Source organism: Vicia villosa, linkage group LG1, assembly GCF_029867415.1.
Source record: "Vicia villosa cultivar HV-30 ecotype Madison, WI linkage group LG1, Vvil1.0, whole genome shotgun sequence".
Taxonomy (NCBI): domain Eukaryota; kingdom Viridiplantae; phylum Streptophyta; class Magnoliopsida; order Fabales; family Fabaceae; genus Vicia; species Vicia villosa.
In genome coordinates this window covers 242,747,188-242,760,842 of record NC_081180.1, presented here as the reverse complement: position 1 = coordinate 242,760,842, position 13,655 = coordinate 242,747,188, and positions in this window count along the sequence as shown.

The window sequence follows — 13,655 nt, the reverse complement described above, 5'->3', positions numbered from 1 at the left end:
AAAAAGATCCAACATGGAAGAGAATTGTATGCGGTTGATTTAAGACTTGTGGAGGTTTTTATCGTGTAGTCGCTATGATTTTATCAAGCTTCTGATAAACCCCATTGAATTTAAATCCGAGTACATCCTTCACTCACCATAGATCTTCCTACTAACTTTGATAACATATTTGACAAGTTTCAAGATGGTTATCTTTAACATCTAACAACTAACTTTAATTTCCGCACCTTAACTATACCGCTCTTTATATTTCTCGCTTTATCGCTTTATTTTTATTATTTCATCATATTTACTTTCCGCCATCTTTTCTTTGTCCACTTGGACATATGTTTATGCTTCTGTTATTTTTCTTTTGTCCACTTGGACCATACTTTACTTTTATGCTAAAACACTAATAATCAACCAAAATCTAAAAAAAATACATAAGGCTCTCTTTGGACTATCGGTTACTATCCCTAGCACTTTGGAGATTCGGACTTATGGACCTAGTACCTCTGGACTCATTCTATTACTATCCTGTGATTGTTCTGTATGTCTGGCATTGTTCTGTTGTATGTTTATGTGTGCAGGTATTTCCTTGAAAGCCCTTGATGGTTACTTCCAAGGCATTGATATAAGGATTTTACCCGAAAACACCCGTTACTCTGCCCGATTTTCGTCAGAATCTTAATGTGCTTAATGCAAAGTGGTGCTAAGACAATAAGTTCATCTGGATCCCCAAGTTTTACTGTGTTGGTATTGATAAATCCAAAGGATGGGAAAACTACCTTGGCTCTTAATGTCGAGTATTGGCTTCTTATTTGGTTAGACCGTTTCTTTCCTTAGCTTTTATTTTATGCACTAGGTTAGCCTCTTCATCTCCTCCCCTTCTTTAATTTTCAAAATCTTCTCTCTTTTTGCAAAATCTTCTTATGTTTGCAACCTTTTTAAAAAACCTTTTCTCAAAAGATATCTTTCGCCCTTAGTGGCTTTTCTTCAAAAGTTTAGACACCGTTAATTGTCGAAACGAGTGGTTATACCCCACGATTTTGAAATTGATTGATAATAACGAGATCTTTTCCGCGTGAGAGAGCTAGTGGCATACTCGTTGATTTTATCCGAGTTGGCGCCCTTCTTTCATTTGCGATGCAAAGAACTTGTTTGTTATCATGCTCAGGATCAATGGCTGAGTATTTCTCTCTAACGACAACAAAGTGTTTATTCGTTTTAAAAACGTTTTTTTCAAAAAAAAGCGGAACTACATTAGCTCTGACTTCTCCATTGCACCGAGGAGGTATGTAGGCCCAAAGCTTAACGCTTTGCCGAGCTTATTTTAAAAATAAAACAAACCGTTTTTAGCACACACACACAGATTTTCAAAAAGGTTCCTGTGGAATACCACAGATATGAGGGGTGCTTAAAACCTTCCCCTCATATAATCAACACCCGTACCTGAGATCTCTTTCTTGTTTTAAAAACAAAACTTTGGGTTTTACGTTCTTTTCCCTTTTCCTTTGAAAAAATAAAGCGCGGTGGCGATTTCAAAACGGAATATTGATTCGAGTCAATCCCATGGCTTCGATATCAGATTTTCCCCGCTACAGAAAAATGGCGACTTCACTGGGGAACCAGTTTTAAGTGTGTTAAGCCTATTTTTGTTTATCTGTGTGTTTTACTTGTATATATTATTGTGTGCTTTATTTGTTTATTTTCTTTTTCTTTTTTGTGCTCGATGGTTCCTCTGTGATGAGATAAAGTTCTAACCCGAACTTTGGTGAGTAACTTGAGATAGGAGGTGGTAAGACCAATAGTTGAATGTCAGGAGCAATCCTTAACATGAGCATCATATGGTGGAACCCCAATCAGTGGAGGCCTCATGGAAGGTAGTAGAGGTTGTTACGAATTATCGTAAGAACGCTATTACTTTCAATAGTGAGTGTGCGTAGAAGCTGAATGGCCTAGAACCCTTTTAACCCATCTAAGCCTTTTAGGATGTAGTGCAGAAACAAGATCAAGTACCAATTTGAGCTTGTTGTCATGCGATACTACGCTCAGACGGGGTCTTTTTAGGCATATTATTGGCGCCCATGAGCAATTGTGCGTGCCGGTAGTATCCGATAGAAGATTGAAAACTCTGGGAACCTTTGTAGAACCCGTTCGACAGGTACAAAATTCCCTAGTACATACCTTTGTGGGTGGTTCTTAACCTTGACTCCATGCTCGTGACGTCGAACTTTTGAACCCTGTTTGTGCGACCATGTGTGATCTTGATTGTGATTGATGCATAAACCATGCATCCATGCATTCATTTGATTTCCAAGGAACTCATAGGTCTTTCTTTGTAAACATCATAAGTTTCATCAAACTCAATGGATCTTGGGTGTCGATAGGGTGAAAACCTTAATCCACCAAAATGGATGATTGATCTTGATGTTAACTTGATCAAAGCTTTGATCCAATATAGGATTTACTTCCTTCATGTTTTGATGTTTACAAATTAATAACTTCAATTCCTTGAAAATCAAATAAATAAAAATAAAAAAAAAATTGCAATTGCATCATTTGCATACATACATCCAGGTTGTCCAGAAAACTTATTCTTGTTTGTCTCCATCTTCAGAGTTCGTCTATCTACTGTCAAGTTGATTCCTCGACACATTGAACTAGAAGCATGTATCTAAAGAGTATGGAAGAACTTCAACAAGACCAAGAGTTTCTAAGAGCAGAGGTCAGCGAGTTGAAAATTCAGATGAATCAAATTATGGAAATCCTGCAAGTCTTGTTGAAGAAAGAATGCAATATTCCTCCGATTATCACAAAGCAAGTGAATACTCCTTTAGCCTTTTCCGTTGCTACTCCAACTCAAGGGAAACCATCTGTTATGTCATATGATTCTTATTTTGGAGTAGAGAAGGAAACGCCTGTTTGCTTTCCTCAATCAGTGCTTCATAGGACTCTGCATCAACATCCATTGTCTATTCCTTCTCAAGGTAACAAAAAGCAGAAACAAGATCAGAACCGCGATAGGACTCACTTTGATCCTATTCCCATGACTTATACGGAACTGTATATTGCATTCGTCCATAAAGGGTTGATCACATCAAGAGCTATGCCTCCTCCTCGAAATCCTCTCCCTGATGGTTTCAGATCTGATCTTCATTGTCCTTTCCATCAAGGTGCAGCAGGCCATGATTTAGAAAGATGTTTCCCTCTGAAGGCAAGAGTTCAAGAGTTGATGAGGACAAATGTTTTATCTTTCAAGGATATGGGTCCTAATGTTGTCACTAATCCTTTACCAGATCAGAGTGGCTGAAGACAAGTCAAAGCCCGATTTTCCTAAAGCCAAGTGTTTCAGACGAGATAGCTCATCTTTGTTGCTGATTAGTCACTGGGCCTTGTTTCTTTACTGTTTGCATTTCCTTTATTGTGCTGTTTACTTTTAGACTTTGTTTGTTTCTGAATGGTGATTTTAATGAAATGAGCATTGCATATTTTGAATTCATTAACATCCACTGTGTTTATGTTTATACCTTCTTTTACAAAACTTTTTCTTCCTTTTGCTTTCTTTATCAGATTTGTGTTTCATGCAAAGATTGGAGGGAGGATGATGACAACGAAATGCCTAAGTTTTTGAACTGTATGCTTTCGAATAAAACTTTGCTGATGATGTACAGGCATTGTTTCAATTCCCAAACACTGGAGAAATAAGGAAGTTAATCCTTTGTCAACCCCTCTGAGCCTTCGAAGTTGGTGTTTCTTTCTGTATGAAAAAACCCGCATTTTAAACCTGGGGCAGGGTAGTTCTCAGTTAATTTGGCTGTGCATTCTATTTTAAGAGAATCATTCAGTACACCTTTCAACAAGTGCTTCAATCGCAAGCTTTCCTCCTCATACATCAAAGAAATGTTGGAGATGCCAATCAAAAGCCAATGATAGTTCATCAATCATTAAGCAAGGCAGTCACTATCTTTCAAAAAAAATGTATGAAAAAACATATATACAAAGAAAAGCCTGCTAAGTCAAAACCAAAAACGACTTAGGCAAAAATAAAGGCATCCCGCTGACTGTAAGTACAAAAATAAACAGTTCAGGCAAAAGTTAGGGATATATAAAAAGAAAAGATGAAAAAAGAGAAGTCAATAAATTCCTGAACAACACAATGTTGTGACTACCAAAAGGAAGAAGTGACTGCCATCTCAAAAGTTCTCTTTGCTTGTGAACTATCATCATTATCAAAGGTGCAATTCCAAAAGTCTCTTGGAACCTGAATGCACAAGTTGAATTAACTGAGCTTAGGACTGAAGATCATCACGAAGGGGGTGGGAACAATCAAATTTTGAGCCTTATATCCTTTGTTTCTTAAACCGTGAACCTGGCCACGTTACAACCTTTAAAAGACCTAATTGAAGCAAGGTTTATTTTGAAAGCATACTACAACAAGGTTGCGTAAGCTGACTCCCATGAGATTTTCCAATCATTTGTTTTGATATCATGCCTTTGCTTTATCTTTCACTTTGAATGTCTTAACCCTTTGTTTTTACCAATGATTCCATTTCCTTTACATCAATAACATTATTCCGATAATGATTTTGATTTCAAAAATATTCTTTGAGCATTGCATTAAAATTACCATTCTTGAATGAACATTTTATTTGCAAGTAAGCACTCATTTTTCAGGAAGTTCAAGCAGTCGAGAAACTTGATCAGTGATCCTATCAGGGGCACGTTATTTCAAGATCCTGTTGTTCAGATGTTCAGTTCAAGATTTGTTGATCAGGATATCATTTCAATACTTGTACTGGGGAAAGCCATCCCAACATGCATTTCAAGAACTGAAGCCATGATCAGTTAACTTGCAACAATTAGTGAATCAGGGGCAATCTTCTTCAGCAATCCCCAAGCAGTTTTATCAGCTATTCTCAAAGGATCATCGTTTTGATACAGTTACCAGTGTAATAGAAGTATGTTCAAGCATCTTCTTCCCAAGCAGAATTGGCAGAGTTCCCGTGTTGAGGAATTGAGTTCCTATCGTGCCTCACAAAAGAGTCTCCCTCAGTTGTAACAAACCATTGCATTGCATTAATCATATATCATGCATAGAAAAATTCAACATCATGCATTGAAACAAATTTCATACTCATTTGTATTTTTCGAGGTTCTGTTGCTATCAATATCGTCACCTTGAGATCAAAGTCCAACTTACTTGGCATCTATCCAAAACAGATATTTGTTTGTCTTGTCCGTCTATTGTTGTTCCTTGATGTATCCTTTCTTCATTTAGGGCCATTCCTGGATGTTATGATTTCTCCCTCTTCTTTCAGTGTCATTCCTGAAAGATTTCAATCATGTTTTATCTTGATTGTCTCTAATCATGCTTTATCCTGATCGCTTTCAATCATGTTTTATCTTGTTTCCCTTCAATCATGTTTTATCTTGATTGTCTCTAATCATGCTTTATCCTGATCACTTTCGACCGTGTTTTATCTTGGTTACCTTCAATCATGTTTTATCTTGATTGTCATTTGATGTTGCTTCGTCCATGCTTTATCTTGAACGTCTCTGATACATTCTTCCCAAAGTTCAAATCATGCTTTACCTTGTTTGACCTTGGTTATCTAATCATGTTTTACCTTGATTGTCATTTGGTATTTTTCAATCATGTTTTACCTTGATTGTCATTTGATATTATCCAATCATGTTTTACCTTGATTATCCCTGTGATGACATCTAATCATGTTTTACCTTGATGGACCTGTGATGGTTATCCAATCATGTTTTACCTTGATTGTTCGTTGATGATTATCCAATCATGTTTTACCTTGATTATCCTTTGACGATATCCAATCATGTTTTACCTTGGTTGTCATTTGATGTTGTCCAATCATGTTTTACCTTGATATTCATTTTGATGTAGCCACATTCATGTAGGCCTCAGATATTCTCTTCTCGAAGTCCAATCATGTTTTATCTTGAAAGCTTTTGTCGAGAGTTTCTTTCTTTTGTGAAGTCCGATTCTATTCCTAGATGACGTATACCTTTTCCCCCAGTGGAATCCTTTCTTATCTCCCCAGTGGTGTTATACTCCTCTCTATTCCATAATCATACTTGATGCATCCATTAGCATCGCATTATACCTTAGGTTCAAAAATTGTGTGTTTTATATTTAAGTCTCTTCAATTACGTCGAGCTGAGGATTTTAACCCTCATATCTCCGGAAAGAAGAAACTTAAATAGGGGCATATGTCATACCCCAATTTTTGACCCTAAGATCATACATCATTTGCATTCAATCATCAATCAAGAGCACCATTGTGAAGCTTTATCTTTGATACTGTGATTATCTCTGAGGGGAATTATCGAGCATTTATAGCCTTTTTATTTGTTTATACTAACCAAAAATCAAAAATATATGTTTTGTCTCTTTTGTTTATATTTTACAGGTGAAAGATCGGGCAAAAATCAAAACAGTGCAAGAAAACAGTTTTTGAAAATTTGAAGGTGGAAATCGATTTACCCCTGTGGGAAATCGATTTCCTGTGCGAAAAATTCAAAAAAATATAAGGAGGAAAGCTTGACATCATTTTGGCATCTTTTTTATTTGATCATTTTACCAATTTTCCACCTCATCAAAATTAACCCCTTCATTAAACCCACTTAAACCTCATTTTACCATTTTTACCATTTAAATACCATTTAATTACCAATTAAACACAAGTTAATTACCAAACACAAAAAGACCAAATTGCCACTACTCTTGCTCTCATCCTATAAATAGAGCCCACTACTCTCTCATTTCTCAAGCTTTTGAGAGCCAAAAAACCCCTTGCAATTTCTCTCCTCATCCCTACCAAATTCACCAAAGCTCTTTGTTCTTTCATAAAGTTTGTGAGTCACATCTTGAACCTCACAAACTTTGAGCTAAACCACCATCCATTTCACTCTTTTTTCTTCAATTGTTGAGAGATCAAGATTTGTGTTGGTGATTCTTGAAGTAGATCTAAGTTTTGTTCAAGATTTGGTAATTTTCTTCATCTTTATTCATCCATCATAATGTGATTCTTTTGTGCTTATGTGTGATGCATCTTTGATGCTATATTGGTCCTATTTGATGGTGAATTGATGGAAAATTCGTGCTCCAATTGATGTGTGATCATAAGGTGTTTGTATGTTTGCTTAAGTCAAGTTTTATGCCTCCTAATGCTGATTTTTTGAATGCTGCGTGCAGGAAATCGATTTCCCTCTGTAGGAAATCGATTTCCACCTTATTTTTTTTCAAAATTTGAACTCTGCACTCAGGAAATCGATTTCCTACAGAGGTAAATCGATTTCCTGCTGGCAGAATGTGTTTTTTTGCCTTTTTTATGCTTGTTTTGGCTTCCTACTTCCTCCACTTCATTAATATCATTGGATCTAGGATGTTGATAGGTTTGAAATGACCTAATCCATAATATTAGATGAATGATATTAATGATAGTGTGAGTTGATTATCTTTTGTGAATTTTATTCTTATTCCTCCATTTCATTAATATCATTGGATCTAGGATGTTGATAGGTTTGAAAGAACCAAATCCATAATATTAGATGAATGATATTAATGATAGTGTGAGTTGATTATCTTTATGCATTTTATCTTCTCCTTCTCCTTTTTTCTTTTGATCGATGAAAGTCTTAATACTTTGAGAATTCTTATGGATTCTTAGTAAAGACTAGATCGTTACCTATTTTCTTTTCGTGCGGTATTGCTTTCGGAAGGCGATCTACATATCGTTCTTCTCGCATGCATTAGCACATAAAGTTTTGACCGGCCTCGTTGTAGGGTGATTTCTACATAAATCACTTGGCGATCTGCTTAACATAGCGCAATATTTCGTGTCCCGAATAAAAAGATCCAACATGGAAGAGAATTGTATGCGGTTGATTTAAGACTTGTGGAGGTTTTTATCGTGTAGTCGCTATGATTTTATCAAGCTTCTGATAAACCCCATTGAATTTAAATCTGAGTACATCCTTCACTCACCATAGATCTTCCTACTAACTTTGATAACATATTTGACAAGTTTCAAGATGGTTATCTTTAACATCTAACAACTAACTTTAATTTCCGCACCTTTACTATACCGCTCTTTATATTTCTCGCTTTATCGCTTTATTTTTATTATTTCATCATATTTACTTTCCGCCATCTTTTCTTTTTCCACTTGGACATATGTTTATGCTTCTGTTATTTTTCTTTTGTCCACTTGGACCATACTTTACTTTTATGCTAAAACACTAATAATCAACCAAAATCTAAAAAAAATACATAAGGCTCTCTTTGGACTATCGGTTACTATCCCTAGCACTTTGGAGATTCGGACTTATGGACCTAGTACCTCTGGACTCATTCTATTACTATCCTGTGATTGTTCTGTCTGTCTGGCATTGTTCTGTTGTATGTTTATGTGTGAAGGTTTTCCTTGAAAGCCCTTGATGGTTAATTCCAAGGCATTGATATAAGGATTTTACCCGAAAACAGCCGTTACTCTGCCCGATTTTCGTCAGAATCTTAATGTGCTTAATGCAAAGTGGTGCTAAGACAATAAGTTCATCTGGATCCCCAAGTGTTACTGTGTTGGTATTGATAAATCCAAAGGATGGGAAAACTACCTTGGCTCTTAATGTCGAGTGTTGGCTTCTTATTTGGTTAGACTGTTTCTTTCCTTAGCTTTTATTTTATGCACTAGGTTAGCCTCTTCATCTCCTCCCCTTCTTTAATTTTCAAAATCTTCTCTCTTTTTGCAAAATCTTCTTATGTTTGCAACCTTTTTAAAAAACCTTTTCTCAAAAGATATCTTTCGCCCTTAGCGGCTTTTCTTCAAAAGTTCAGACACCGTTAATTGTCGAAACGAGTGGTTATACCCCACGATTTTGAAATTGATTGATAATAACGAGATCTTTTCCGCGTGAGAGAGCTAGTGGCATACTCGTTGATTTTATCCGAGTTGGCGCCCTTCTTTCATTTGCGATGCAAAAAACTTGTTTGTTCTCATGCTCGGGATCAATGGCTGAGTATTTCTCTCTAACGACAACAAAGTGTTTATTCGTTTTAAAAACGTTTTTTTAAAAAAAAACGGAACTACATTAGCTCTGACTTCTCCATTGCACCGAGGAGGTATGTAGGCCCAAAGCTTAACGCTTTGCTGAGCTTATTTTAAAAATAAAACAAACCGTTTTTAGCACACACACAGATTTTCAAAAAGGTTCCTGTGGAATACCACAGATATGAGGGGTGCTTAAAACCTTCCCCTCATATAATCAACACCCGTACCTGAGATCTCTTTCTTGTTTTAAAAACAAAACTTTGGGTTTTACGTTCTTTTCCCTTTTCCTTTGAAAAAATAAAGCGCGGTGGCGATTTCAAAACGGAATATTGATTCGAGTCAATCCCATGGCTTCGATATCAGATTTTCTCCGCTACACATGCGACATACAATGGAGCATGGTATGAGGAGAGAAATCGCGCTTTGAAAATTTAATTTGATTACCAAAGGGCAAACCTATACCTACGGTTAATGGGCAACTCTTACATTATTGATGTTAGAGTACAGTTAATGGACAATATCTACCAAAAGTTCTCTGTGGTTATCTATGATTTTTTTAAGGCTAAATCTGATTAGAAACCCAAAATTAATAGTTATTAATAAATATTTGGCTAATATGATTAAATAAACCTAAGTCTAAAAATTGAATTATGATTAAACCTAAAACTAAGTTAATTAGTCTAAATTAAAAATTGAATTAAAATTATTATAAAAGAATCCTAAATTAAATTAATTATTGAAAACTAGCTATTCTAAATTAAATATCTAACCTAAATATAAGTTATTCTAATTGATTTACTAAAAAAAACTTAAGTAGTGTTTCATAAGAAATTGATTTTTTTAAAGAAAAAAAACAAGTTATAAAAATAAATAAACAATTCAGAATAAACCTGGGTGCTGGATTTAGCGTGGTCGTCTTTTGAAGGTCCACCATGGGACTGCAGACTCTGAAACGTTGGATTAATCCACGCATGCATAAGCTTTGAATGTCTGCAAAGCAGTCAAATGCTCAGATGGTAGTACCTCACAAAACGATACATAAATAAATGGTGAAGATTAATACAAATACTAATTACAATTAAAAAAATATTGAAATAAATGCGAAGTGATTTTTTAACTAAGTTGAATATGAATAATTTTTTATCTAGAATGATAAAAAATAGTTTTAAAACCAAAATAGCCAACACACAGTAAATGCATAGTAAAGAAAACTTAAATCTAAGTGACATGAAACGTACATGCATATGCATGTATTTTCTAGAAAAAATATTAACACAAATGGAAAATAATTGAAACAAACAAAAGTGAAAACATTAACAAATTTGAAAAGTTAAGATTAAATGAAATCCAACTTTAAAATGACGTAAGCGTTCTCTCTCGATAACTTTGGCTTGTATACCAATTTCAAGCACCACCCTTAAATTCAAAACAAACATGGTACATTACATGGTACAGCCACAAAATCAACGCAACATAACCACTACATCTCACAATCGAAAAAGAAATTCACAACCTTTATTGTGGAGCTGTCGCGTGGAGGATCTACGGACGTCGGAGCTTTTCTGGCATGGGTTGTTGTTGTTGATACACAGCGGCAGATGCACGGGAATGACTGGTTTTTTGATGGAGTGTCTTGTTTTGGTTATGGTGCTTCGGTGGAATATTATGTATGTGAGAGAGGCATCCCCCATAAGGGTTAGTTGCTGTTAGTTTATATAACAGAAAAAACTAGGTTAGAATGATTAAAATGGAACAAAATCAATAATTAATTAAAATAATTAAAATTCAAAATCAAATATTATTTGATTTTAATTTATGATTATTTCAATCAATTATATAGATTCACTCTTAAAATAGAGGTTACCATCTAAAAAAGAAAAGGAGAACAAAATCTCTCAAAATTTTTATTTTATAAAAATTTTTTTTAGACATTTTTGTGAATAAAATATGAATAAAGTGAAATTTTTTTTTTTTAATAAAAATGAATAATAAATACGAAAATAATATTTAAATACTAAAAAAACAATTTTTTTGTGATTTTTTTTAATATAAATTTAAAACAGAAATAAAGTTAGTAAGATAAAAAATGTCAGTAGTGGGATTCGAACCCGAGACCTCTTGCTCTCGTATCTCTTACGCTCAAATCCTAACCCGCTGTACCATGTCACTTATTTGAAATAAAATGACATTGACACATATATGAGGGAAAATTTTGGGGTATGACAGACTCTCACGTTCGATGGTGCATCAAATGCTATGGGCCATGGTATTGGGGCTGTTTTGACTTCTCCTCGTCAGACTCACACTCCTTTCACAGCAAGGATATGCTTTGACTGCACGAATAATGTGGCAAAATAAGAAGCATGTGTAATGGGCCTTGAGGCGGCCATCGATATGAGAATCAAGATCCTCGAAGTTTATGGGAATTCTGCTTTGGTCATACATCAAGTAAGAGGTGATTGGGAAACACGACATCCCAATTTAGTCCCTTATAGGGACTATATCTTGGAGTTGTTGCCCGCTTTCGAGGAGATCACTTTCAACCATATTCCCCGAGAAGAAAATCAATTGGCAGATGCTTTGGCCACCTTGGCAGCTATGTTCAGAGTTAGCTCCCCTAAAGAAATGCCAGACATAAGGATCCTCCGTTACAAAGAGCCTGCACACGCATTCCCGGCTCACTGTCTCACTACTGAAGATGTGTATGACGAAAAGCCTTGGTATCATGACATCAAAAGGTATGTTGAGAAACAAGAGTATCCCGAAGATGCTACGATTGGTGATAAGCGAACGCTTCGAAGGTTAGCATCCAAATTCTTCTTGTCAGGAGACATCTTGTACAAAAGAAACTATGATTCAGTTTTGCTCAGATGCATGGATAGACACGAAGCAGAATTGATCATGCGGGAAATTCATGAAGGATCTTTTGGAACCCATTCCAGCGGATATTCTATGGCCAAAAAGATCTTGCAAGCAGGATACTTCTGGATGACAATAGAAAGTGATTGTTATGTGTACGTGAAAAAATGTCACAAATGCCAAGTATATGCTGACAGAATTCATGTTCCTCCAACTCCTTTGAACGTCCTGACGTCGCCTTGGCCCTTTGCTATGTGGGGCATAGACATGATCGGACAAATCGAGCCACAAGCTTCGAATGGACACAGATTTATTCTTGTTGCCATCGACTACTTCACCAAATGGGTTGAAGCTGCTTCTTACAAGAACGTGACCAAGCAAGTCGTCACTCGCTTCATCAAGAAAGAGATCATATGCCGATATGGGGTTCCAAACAAGATCATCACTGATAATGGGTCCAATCTTAATAACAAGATGATGACAGAATTATGTGAAGAGTTCGAGATTGAAAATCACAATTCGTCACCCTATCGGCCAAAGATGAATGGCGCAGTCGAAGCTGCTAACAAAAACATAAAGAAGATCGTCCAGAAAATGGTTAGAACGTACAAGGATTGGCACGAGATGTTACCATTCGCCCTATATGGCTATAGAACTTCAGTTCGCACTTCAACTGGGGCAACTCCTTTCTCCCTTGTCTACGGTATGGAGGCCGTACTTCCCGTCGAAGTGGAAATTCCTTCGTTGAGGGTTTTAATGGATGCCAAACTTGATGAAACGGAATGGGTTCAAACAAGGCTCGACCATCTCAATCTAATTGAGGAGAAACGCTTATCCGCCATTTCCCATGGCCAGTTGTACCAAAAGAGGATCAAGAAAGCGTATGACAAGAAAATCCGGCCTCGAGAGTTCCACACAGGTGACCTGGTTGTGAGAAAGATCTTGCCAATTCACACCGATCCAAGGGGCAAATGGACTCCCAACTATGAGGGACCATACATTGTGAAGAAAGCATTTTCAGGTGGTGCTTTAGTTCTGACAAAGATGGATGGGGAAGATGTTCCGCTTCCGGTCAATTCAGACTCAGTCAAAAAATACTACGCATAAAAGACCCGCTAGGTCGACGTACCTAGACAAAAATAAGGGCATCCCGGCAAGCCAAAAGGGTTTGGGCAGAAATTAGGGATAAAACAAAAGAGAATAACCCGCTAAGTCGAAAACCCGAAAGGGCGGCTTAGGCAAAAAGGGGTATCCCGCTGGATTGAAAACCCGAAAGGGCGATTCAGGCAAAAGTTAGGGATCAAAAGCGAGAGGGTGAAGTCTGAATATCCTTCACAAAAACCACCACACGCCCTTGGCAAAACGGACAGATCGATCCAACCATTACGCTTCCGAAGCGAAGCATTGAGAGGATCAAGGATATGGGAACTGTAGCAATACCAGTTTTAATGGAAATTCGAGCATTTCTCTTTGCCATTTTACCTTTGTGTCTTATTTTCTTTTTCGCAACTGCCTCATTCAGGAGTTGCTTCCTTGTATAGAAGCCTATTCATAGGCATTCCATCAATAAAATGATCTTGCGACAAAAGCTTTCCGTCTTTTCATTTTTTGCATGCGAAGTGTGATTTAATTCGTTATTAAACATTGCATTGAAAGCATGGGGGATAATAATTACAAATCAAAACGGAACATGATGTTACACGAATATAAAAGTGCTCTAAGAGGCGCCATTTGCAT